This window comes from Pundamilia nyererei, unplaced genomic scaffold (assembly GCF_000239375.1).
Source record: "Pundamilia nyererei isolate P.nyererei 1_Seehausen unplaced genomic scaffold, PunNye1.0 scaffold00009, whole genome shotgun sequence".
Lineage (NCBI taxonomy): Eukaryota > Metazoa > Chordata > Actinopteri > Cichliformes > Cichlidae > Pundamilia > Pundamilia nyererei.
The window spans coordinates 5942545-5953419 of record NW_005187410.1 but is presented as its reverse complement, the minus strand read 5'-3'; positions in this window follow the sequence as shown (position 1 = coordinate 5953419).

Here is a 10875-nt window from a genome sequence, read left to right as displayed (position 1 = left end):
AGAAAGAAAGAAAGAAAGAAAGAAAGAAAGAAAGAAAGAAAGAAAGAAAGAAAGAAAGAAAGAAAGAAAGAAAGAAAGAAAGAAAGAAAGAATGGTTCTGGTTCTTTTTTATAATAAAACACTGTAATAAGACAAAGTTTGAGGAGTACCTGAGAGTAAGTTGCTTTAACAAAAACAAATAATACATTGCAAATAAAAAGTCTTGGGTCACTAACATCCCCAGGCATGAATTTGAGAAACCGCAGAGAAACTATGCATGCAGACTTTGTACGGAAAGACATGCTGCATAATATAGAAAAGCTGAGGACAAAAACAGAAAAAAGAAGAATGTGAGGGTCAATTTGGAAAGAATCTGTGACCTCTGTGTTCATTCTACAATGATGATAATGGGCCATAATTAAAGTCAAAAACCTCAGAGCATGCATTGTGTCATATCTGCGCTGATTAGAGAGGTTAAGAAGGTCTCAAAGTTGACCTGAATCTTAAATTTGTCTCATTGGAGCACTTTATGGAAGCAATAAAACAGAACCAAAGCACACGTTGTCAGACAGCCAGGATCAATCTTTGGAACATCTTTAAACAGCAACGATACTCCCTCACTTTGTCATTTCAGGCAATAACTGGCAGCCCATTTGAATAAGTAAATGTTTGGATCAGTGGGAGGCTAGGATCGAAACTGTTTGTGTTGGAGTCAAAACACTGTTTGCAATATTGACCACAGAGCTGTGGCTACAGTAAGATCCAGCTCTGATGGTTCTGTTTTGTCCATCTAGTCGATCTTTTTTTTTCTTCCTGAAAACTGTAAAAGAAAGGTTTTTAAGTTTTACAAATAGTTCTTTGTGCAATAATTGTTTTTGTCAGATGTCCAAAGTCAGATCACGCGAGGTCTGTTGACTGTTTACCTAAAGCTTAGACAAAGCCAAAATCAGAGGCAGCTCATAAAATGAGTTGGATTCCCATTTCAGATGTGCATGCTTTAACTGCCATCGGCTGTAGGCTCCCCATTAGACTGTGACGCAATACCTCCTGTCCAATCCACTTTAATTCTAAATCTCATTGTGCTCTGTCTGCAACAAGGACACTGCAGACAGAAAAAAAAATTCAAATTGCTCCAGATATTTTAACCTTGGTGATTAGGCGACCGACTCCTCAAGGTCACTAATGTTGCTCATAATAAAAAAGAGCGTTTTAATGAAATGAATCTATCAAAGCTTCACTAAGAAATGTGTGCAGTTCTTCAAACCGTGTACCCTTATCACCAAATCCTGGGCAGGATTTCATGCAATTTGTGAAAGCGAATGTGTTCTTTTCACTATTCCCATTCCTGAAAACTCCATGTGTGGATGAAAATCGCAGCCAAAGTGGAGTTTCATTCTGGCTCAGATGAGGTGAGGGAAGATTTGCATTCCCCTTGATTCCTTACTTCTTCCACCTGTTAGTGAGTGGAATGAAACATAACCATCCAGCATGATGTTTAAATATCAAAATCCACCAGTTCTGTGAGCCTTCCTGCTGCTCTAAATCAAATGAGATTAATATATAAGTATATATGAATACATTTGTTTGAATTAGATTGAAATAGAAGGCCTCTTAGAGGGGTGGAAATTATTGCCATGGCAGAAGCAGCAAACCTGTTTCCAGGTTTTGATTGGTCGACATGCTACTGGAGAGCTCTGCTGGATATGCACCAGAGGTACAATAAATGAGAAACTGAACACATTTCGAGCTGCCTTGAACAAACTGAATGTTTATAAGGAGTTTCCCTTTGGGATTTAGTTCTTGCACCAGAGGGAGAAGTGATTGCGTGGGCTATCGTCATCTTTTTTTTCCCCCCCAATCCATTATAAAGACTCTTCCGTCATATGTGATCCTTTTCCTCCGTCATCTTGAGAAAGGAGATTAGAGCTGGATCTGAATACCATAGTGCACTATGTTGCTTTTTTTTCTTCTTTTTTTCTTTTTATAACCACCTCTCATTGACCTTGATGGAAACACTAGAGCAATTGTAACTTAAGGGGCGGAAAGATTGCTGAAATAGTCTAGCTAAAAGAAAAGTTGGCATGTAATGCAATGACAAAGGTCGGAAGTAGCATCTGAATAGAGGGTCATGTTGGAGTAAGGACACGTGGGGACAAAAAATCTCTTTCCTTTTCCCTTTTTAGGACAGTGCTTTTCTCAGGCTGAAGGAAATCAAAGGAAACACCATGAAGAACCTTGTATGGGAGCCTCACTACTGGCTTCAATACAGCATCTGACAGCCACTTTAAGAACTTTATCTTAAGGCAGTTTTGCATGGAGCGCAGAAGTCTCCCCCCTTTTCTAAGTGAGCCTTTGTTCTACTGGTCTCAACTCCACAATACATTTTCTCTTCCAGTCTCTTTTATCGCCTTTCTGAAACCTGTAATATCATAACTGCCTTTTTTTCTGCCCAACACTCTGTGCTAAATTTAGTCTTATACTTGCTACTAAGATTTGATCACCTCATCTTTTACCACTAAAATAAAACTATAATTATTTTGCTAGCTTTCAGCCACTTCTCCTTCCATCGATAGCACACTGATCACTTTAAGCTGTCGTCACCCTCCTGGGGCAGAAATTGAGAGGGAACTCGGCACAGTGCAGAGGCTAATTGCCCATTTCAGTGCAAAAAACCTCATATAATAATATTGCATCCTCTAACAAACTATGCAGTGCAGAATTATAGCGAATTTCAAGCTACAAAACGACTCCGCAAACTGGAGTGTGGTATATAAAAGAAAGGGAAACTATAAAACTATAGCTTACAGCGAAAAAATTAGTTCACAAGATATGGATCATTTATTTTTTCTAATAGTGTTTTATTAGATTTTTTTATTGCATCCACAAAAAAATGGGGAAATCACATATTTATGCAAGTGACAGACAGGAATGCAAAATAATGCACAAAACAAACCAGCACAACCTTGCTTATCACGATTTCGAAAGAGTAGCTGTAACACTCTGTAATTCCCACACAGTATACATGCATGATATGCAAAATTTCCATCAGATATTCCTCCGTGTTTCTGTGTGATGAATTAGCCCACACTTCATGCTGGATGTTTGCATTTCCTGCTCCATGTGGAAGAGAAGAAAAACAAGGAAACAAAGCAGAATAAATTATCTGTGATTTGAGAAAACTTCCAACTAAATTCCACTTTATGTATCTGTCATGCTTCATGTTGGAATTTTGGAGCTCTCTCACCCCCTACCACCCCAGTCAATTCAGCGGAGGATAACATCCAGAGGAAAGTGTTTTACATGAATGAGTTGCTGCTTCACAGACGGAGTAACTTATCATTTGAAAATTCATGCGAGTACAAAAATCATGACGAGTTATGCAGTTTGACACAGTATCAATCAGATTTTGTTTTGCAGGCAGTGTCTTGTGCTTTCAAAGCTATTCTCAGTGGTCAAAAAGATTAAAGGCCTGGTCTACGAGTGCAACTACTGGGCATCGTTTTGCCAAGAATAGACTTCAAGCCTTCAGCATACACCACTCTAACCCTGACAGGGCATGGACATTTACTTCTGAGTGGGGCTCTGCGGTGACAGGCACCAGGTTGTTGGCGTCTTTTGTGATCTGTGTGTTGAAGGGCGTGGCTTTGTTCCAGGTTATCACGCGGATATTTGGTCACATTGGTATATATAGAGTTTTTAGGCTGAGCCATCATCTTAGGCTTCATGTCGTGTTCCTCAAATGCTGCTGAGCCATTCTGGGCTAAGCGTGCAAATTTGGCGTGTGTCAAAGCAGCATTCACTTGAATGCCAAGACCCAAGGTTTTCGAGCAGAACAATGCATTGTAATGAGGCAAGGTTTATTTATCTCAACCGGTGGGTGGGAGTGATTTAAATGTCCTAACTCAACTGTGTACACTACACTGTTAATCAAAAGTTTTTTTAAGAAAGCGATGAGCTTCATTGAGACCACATCTCCAATAAGTGACCTTGGTCTGTCCAAACGATCTTTGTTGACAAAGCTGATACGACATTTTGAGTGTCTTGGGTTATTCTGTGAATGAGAGTTCAATCATCACATCATTAATGGGTTTGGAGTGGGGCCAGTCATTCATGACACTCTGCTTTATAGCTTTGCCAGAAATCTCTGTGCTGAAATGAGAAGGTTGTAGATATTTTCTATGGAGCTATTTCCTGACCAGAGGGTGCCTTTGATTAATGGCTTTTTCGCTGCGAAGCCATTTAGGTAATCCAAAAGAATAATCTTTCCATGTCTTTGAAACCTGAAACTGAGCACAATGACCAAGACTGGCTGTCTCCTCCTCACAAATTACTGGGCTAATTACTACTTATGTGTGTCAACCAAGATGTTTTAAGTGAATTGTTTTGTCCTTTTGCTCCAGCTTTGTGTTTTCATTTATTATTATTTTAAAGTAACTCAAGAGGTCTTTCTGTGCTGCAGCAACAATAGCCACATGTATGAATAGGTCCTGGATAAATAATGGCTCTAGAGAGGCTATTTTGCATGATTATATTTATTCAGCTCCGGTGGTCCCTTATCCAACAAAAGCAATTTACAGCCATATTGATCATAGGCTCTGTTTTATTAGTCAACAAAATCAGTTTTTATTAGCCTTGGATTTCTTTTGCTTAGGAGAGCTCCGTGTTGACTGATCTTGATTTGTGTGTACTCAAGTTATTGTTTTCTGTTTTTATTTCTTTAGAACTTCATGCCTTCCATCACTCTCCAGACTGTTGTAAAGCTTAATAAAAAAAATCCCCTCCAAAATCCATCTCAGTAAGTAAATATAACTGCTTCCCTTCAAAGCCTGTTGAGTGCTTCTCTTGACTCACATTGACTGGGCATTGCCTAGGAGACTCAGCCTGCTCTCTACACCACAAGTGTTAACGCCAATTAAACCCCTGGCACCACCCTGTCATTCTCCACATTCTGTGACATATGAGTGATAACACAGACCCTTACCTACAGCTCTCATCTGACGCACATTAAATGGCACTAGACCCTTGCGTTTCCTGACATTTTGCAGAAATCGATTGCAATTTAATCAGTGTGAGCATGCTGCTATCAGCCACGCTTACACCAGCTGTTTTTTCGTGTTACCTGGGTCGAGTTCTCTGTGCTGGGAGAACAAAAAAGACCAAAAAAACCCAACAAGATTTACGGCAATTTCAAACTCCAACAACATGAAATTCTCATTAAATCAACCATAAAAAAAGATCAAGACAAGATCACAGCCTCCGAGTTGATAATAATAATCACAGATTTGATGTTCCTGTGAAAGCATATTTCCATTCAATTTGCACGCTATTAGATTTATTGTCTATTTTGAACACTCATTACTCCCCTTCTCCCTCCCCTTCTCTCTCCCTCTCTCCCCGCCTGTCTTGTTGTGTGTCTTCGTCTCTCCCTTTCTCTTCCCCTCTGGTGGTAAGTTCAATAATTATCCCATTATTCTTTGAAGTCTTTGTAAAATCCAAGGCTCCCAAACAATCCTTCAACATGTGAATACATGGTCCTTTTAAGTATTCGGGGTCCTACGAGGTAGCCGACAGCTGGAATGCTCCCGCTTTCAAATTCCAACAGGTCAAAATAAACCCCCAAAGAACGTGGCTTTAAAGAAGGAAATGTGTGGAACATGTCGCTTCTCGGAGCTTAACTCATACACTTCTTCTCTGAGCTAAGGTGTGCACCGAGGCCGGATTTAAACTGCCAGAAATTATCTCTGAACTTAAAGCATTGTGTGCCAATTGAATCCTCATAACACCACCATTGCTTACTGGGGCGACCACGCAAACACTCACAGATGCCTCAAGGTAACTACATGCAAACTCTATAGAGCTCAGTTCTCAGATGAACAGACTGAGCTTTCCAAGAGTGCTTAGTACCATTTTCTTAATGACTTAATTGGGTGATAATATGTTAAAAATGTTAATTTGTCTCTATTTTAGGAAAACCTTGAGTTCCATTGCCGGCTGCAGATCCTCGCACATGTGCAAGCGCGCACACACAGACGCGAGTTATTATCCACTCATCCTTTGAATTTGCAATTATGTATGCACAGAGTGTCACACAGAGAAATCAGGAAAAATGAATATACCGGCACATGTTCCTATTTCCACGTATATCCAGATGAAATATTGATTATTAATGGCAGCAAGAAACCTGGGCTATTAAGCAGAGTAACATTCCACAAACACACTTTCTCACTTTAATTGAGTAGAGACATTAATACGTCAGTGATGTACAAATGTCTGGGTCCTATCTGCCACTAGGTATTACTCTGGGTTACTGCCTAAGGCGATACAAATATGAGCTGAAAATGAAAGCAGCTCTATAACTGTTTGGATGGTGGATGGTCTGATAAACGTGATAGAAATACTCATGCAGTTCGTGTCGTCTCAGCCAGTGCTCTTCCCTGTTTTATTGCTAAATCCGCATGGGAGCAAGAGAGGTGATGGTCAACTGAATGATCATCGTTGGTGCGGAACATGGGACATCACACCAAGGAACAGCAACACATGTTGATACATGCATGCAAACGCATGCTCACAGTCTTAAATATACAGCAATGCACTATTAGACAGCATGCATGCAAACACATGCTGTGAGGTAATTATCATGTGTAAACAAATGAACGCCACACAATCTTTCCCATCGCTAAATGAATGCAAAAATGAGTGAAAGACATGCAACCCCATAACTTATTTAATACAGTGCAGTACAAGTTGGATGCTATCATGACTGCAAATGATCACGCAAAAGATGTGAGCAGAAGCTGTCATTAAAGGCACAATGTGTGTTACCGTGGCAACATCATAGAGACCTCCATCTTTTTAATGCCGTGGTTAGGAACAATCGACACTGCACCCAATCCCCATGTGAATTAAAGGCACATAGCTAAATAAAGCTCAAGTACCCCGCTGCCACACTTTTACAATCCACTGTTTGTCTCTTCTCTTTAGGGAATTCTGTAACAACCTGTTTCTGTGGGGGGAAAGTAGGCAAAGTGTCAACACTCCACAATCAACGTAGCTCCCTGTTAGCTGGGATTTAATTTTAAAATAATCACTGAACAAAAAGAAAAGAAAAAGAAAAAGCAAATGATGAAACTGGTAAATTTTGATTGTCACACTACTACTTGACGGTAATTGTTCGACACAATGATGTCTCTTTTCACTCCTTCACTGACTGATTTAACGCAATCACAAAGGTGACATCTTGTTTCCCTCATTTGCAGTTTCATTCAGTGTCCTTACTCTAGCTTGGTTAAATGTCTGAGTCTAACTCTTCACACTTTGCCATTTTGTACCACAATGACCTCTCTGGCCAAAGTAATTACCTCAGCTCTTGAGTCGTCCAAGTCATAGATAAAGCCCCACAGTGATATTTCTGCATCAGATTAGCAGATTGGCTTTTGCAGGCTTCTGTGACTTACAGAACAGTTGTTCATTCTAGACTAACGTGGTGCTTTCTGCTTGTTTGTTTATTCATTAGCATTTGATCTGTCAGCTGAAGAAGAGTTGTCTTTGGTTTACAGCAGTCTTGTCAGCATGAGCAACCGAGATAAGGTGAATGTAGTATTTAATTAAGACGTGGGTAGGAAGCCTTCCTGGTATCTGCGTACATACAGACACCACACAGCAATTGACCTTAGTGAACATGTCAAGACTTTATCTTGCTCCCATCAGCTCCCAGCAGGAGTTGTGAAGACAGTGAATAGCTTTGCTGCAAGGCAGCTTTTTCATTTCCACAAACAGAGGATTTTTTAAGTGTTTGTTTTGGATGTTATTTTTCAGTCAAGTGAGGCAACATTATTTTATGCTTCTTGTCATAGTGTTTCCAAAATTCCTAAATGCTAATTAGTGTGAGTCACGTTTTTTTTTTCCTGCACAGTCAAATTATCTTTCGCCATGCCTTACTTCAAAATATGTGTGGCAGACTGAAATTAAATGAAATGCATGAAGTTATTTTTAAAAAATGAAAATCAAATTAAGAGTATTTCCACAAGCTTTGCTGCTAATATCTGTCAGATTGAAAGGAAGGAATCACTGCAAAAGCTAACTGCATTGTGCTCTTATTGATCAGTCAGTAACCATCACTCTAAAAAGCAAATCAAAATATCAAGACATGCATTTAGACATTTAATGCCATGGCAGTTTCTGAGCTCCCTCCGTCTGCACTCAATTAATTTCGATATTGCCGTTGTCTTTCATATTCATCAAAACTTGTTTTATCATTGGTGTCACACATATTTAATGTTTATAGCAAAGAACAACAAAGGAAGCGCGAAACAGTTCTTTCCTAAGCCAACAGTGACACCTTGAGGCTTTTCATAAAACTACAGCTGGTTTTAGATTGATCGGTTTAGATGGATTGAGGATTATCTCTCATAGTATGATAACATAAACACTCAAATGAAGAGCAATGTTTGATGGGAGTAAGAGCATGGTTGCAAGCAAGAAGCAGAAATCAAAATGTAACAAATCAAGAAAAATAAAATAGCTGGTTGGACACAATTAACACAAAAATCCTAAAATCTTAAAATTGTTCCTATAAATTAAACAGTGTAATGAGGGATATTATAGCTTTTCTCTTCTCTTCTGAACCAAGACAGTAAAATTAATTATCTGTTTGATCTCAATTGCTCCCATTGAGCCTGACATTACTTCAGACAAGGACACAAGTGACAAATAAAAGGTCAAATCCGAGCTCTTGAACAACACTCAGGGGATTTCATGGTTTTGTTATGCTGTTTTGGTTATTTCAACTTGGATCCACTTAACCCCTTAAAGGTGGCACTTGGTAACATATTATCATGCACAGTAAGAGTGAAACAGCATACTTCTTTACATTACAGTAATCTGCATTTCATACCATACTCATGCATAATCATTACACAGCAGCACAGGATGAACCCCTCTGCACTGATGTGTCTTTTCTGTAGCTGATGTTGCAAATGTTATGAAATGAACTATGAACCAGTATAAAAATAACAAACACACGACATGCACAAACTAAAAGCACTTGATGTGTGCATTGTTGCCTGTGAGGCTCCCAGTCATACGTTGGTTCCTTAAAACTTTATGACCCACTGCTTCAGACAGAAGGGTCACCGCAAATCAATACAAAGCTGAGTCCTTTATCCTGTGAAGAAATATTCCTACCCTGGTGTATATGCTCTGTTCAAGGATGACACTGTCCCCCACACAGGGAGAGCAGAGTGGTGCTCTGAACAGTTTGATGAATATGAAAAAAAGGATGGAAATCATATGGTACTGACTTCACGCTCATCGCATTTGTTAGATGATGCTTTTGGACATAGTTGAATATTTCCTATTTTTTGATGGTTTTTGTATGTTTGTTTGTTTGTTTTTTCCCTAGTCAACTATCAATTGTAGAGCTAGATTATGAGAATGCAATAACAGCAATGACATTAGCGCATTTTAGAGAACTGGGAGGGTAATAAACGAGGCTGTGTCACTGCATGATTCTGCTAACATATATGGATGTGTATGAATTGCAGTGTCATTAATCAGCAGGAAAGATCCATGGTTTGTTGAGCTATTTGTATGCCGCCTCTTATTATTTCAACTGCACTTCTCAAATTTGACCAAGAGGTGGGGCTATAGCAGCTAGAAAAGAAAAAAATAATAATATTTTGGTCCTGATTTTGTTTCTAGTCATGATCAGCAGTATCTATGCTGATATTCGTGGAAAGTCACTGGAGCATTTCCAAGCTGCAGCTTATTCTTTCTTTCCCCCTATGATTTCATCAGTGGGGCCTTAAACTCGGTGATGAGTCCCACTGAGGGCTTAAATGGGTATACTTATTTAGAATCAATATTCAGCTACCAACAGACCATTGATGCAAAAAGGTTAGATGCAACTGCTGACATATTTTGACTTTAAAAAACATAGAGTGAGTCCAGAAAAAACAAATGCGATGAAATAAAAGAAGGAGTAGAATATGCGGTAGATGAAAAATGAAAAGATAAAAAGAAAAACCATCATTAAGATTTTTACAATTTCAATTTTTATAAACATCATATGACGGATGTGTGCTAAAACAAAATAGTCAATAAAGTAAATCTAAGGATATAGTACATTAGAGCGGATATCGTGGATGGTAATAAAAAGATCATTAGATCATTAGAGCAAATGCGGTAATTATGTAAATTGTTTAGAACAGTGGGGATGAAAAATGTGGTGTAGTATGCCTTTTATAAATGGAGCTGCCTGCCACATACGCAGCTGCCCTGGGTGCCTTGGGAACCATGTAGAAGGTGAGAGGTGTCATCCATGATGGCTGATAATGTGGCCAACATTCTCAGCCCACCCCCACCCCACCTCCTCAAGAGAGATCAGAGATACCCTCGGAGGCATGTACACAGACTGCCTGTTGTTAAGAGTGCTTGTAGCCAGAGATGTTTTTTCATGCCCCTACAAACATGCTCACATTTTCTGCTCCAATCTGTCCTTAGTCTGTCTTCCTCCTGTACTAATTATTACTCCCATTGTCTCCGTCATTTAGTTGATCATTTAGTTCATTATCTACTTGGTGATGCAGCATGTCAGGCTGTTTGCGACATCATCATCTTGAAGTCTGAATTTTCTCGTGAAGTGTTTAAGGTGGCCACTCAAAGTTCCATTTGTCCAGCTCTTTCCCAGCAAGCCCTCCAACCTGAACAGCCGTATAGGTAATTTGTCCCTATCCTCATTGACTAAATTGCTTGTGGAGTTGCAAGTGATTAACATGTCAGGTCTCCTGTAAGTATATTGCTTTACTCCATAAATAACTAACAAGCCCTTTTTGTTGCATTCTATATCCCTGCTGGCACAGCATGCCTGGGAAAGGTATACTACACTATAATTACTTC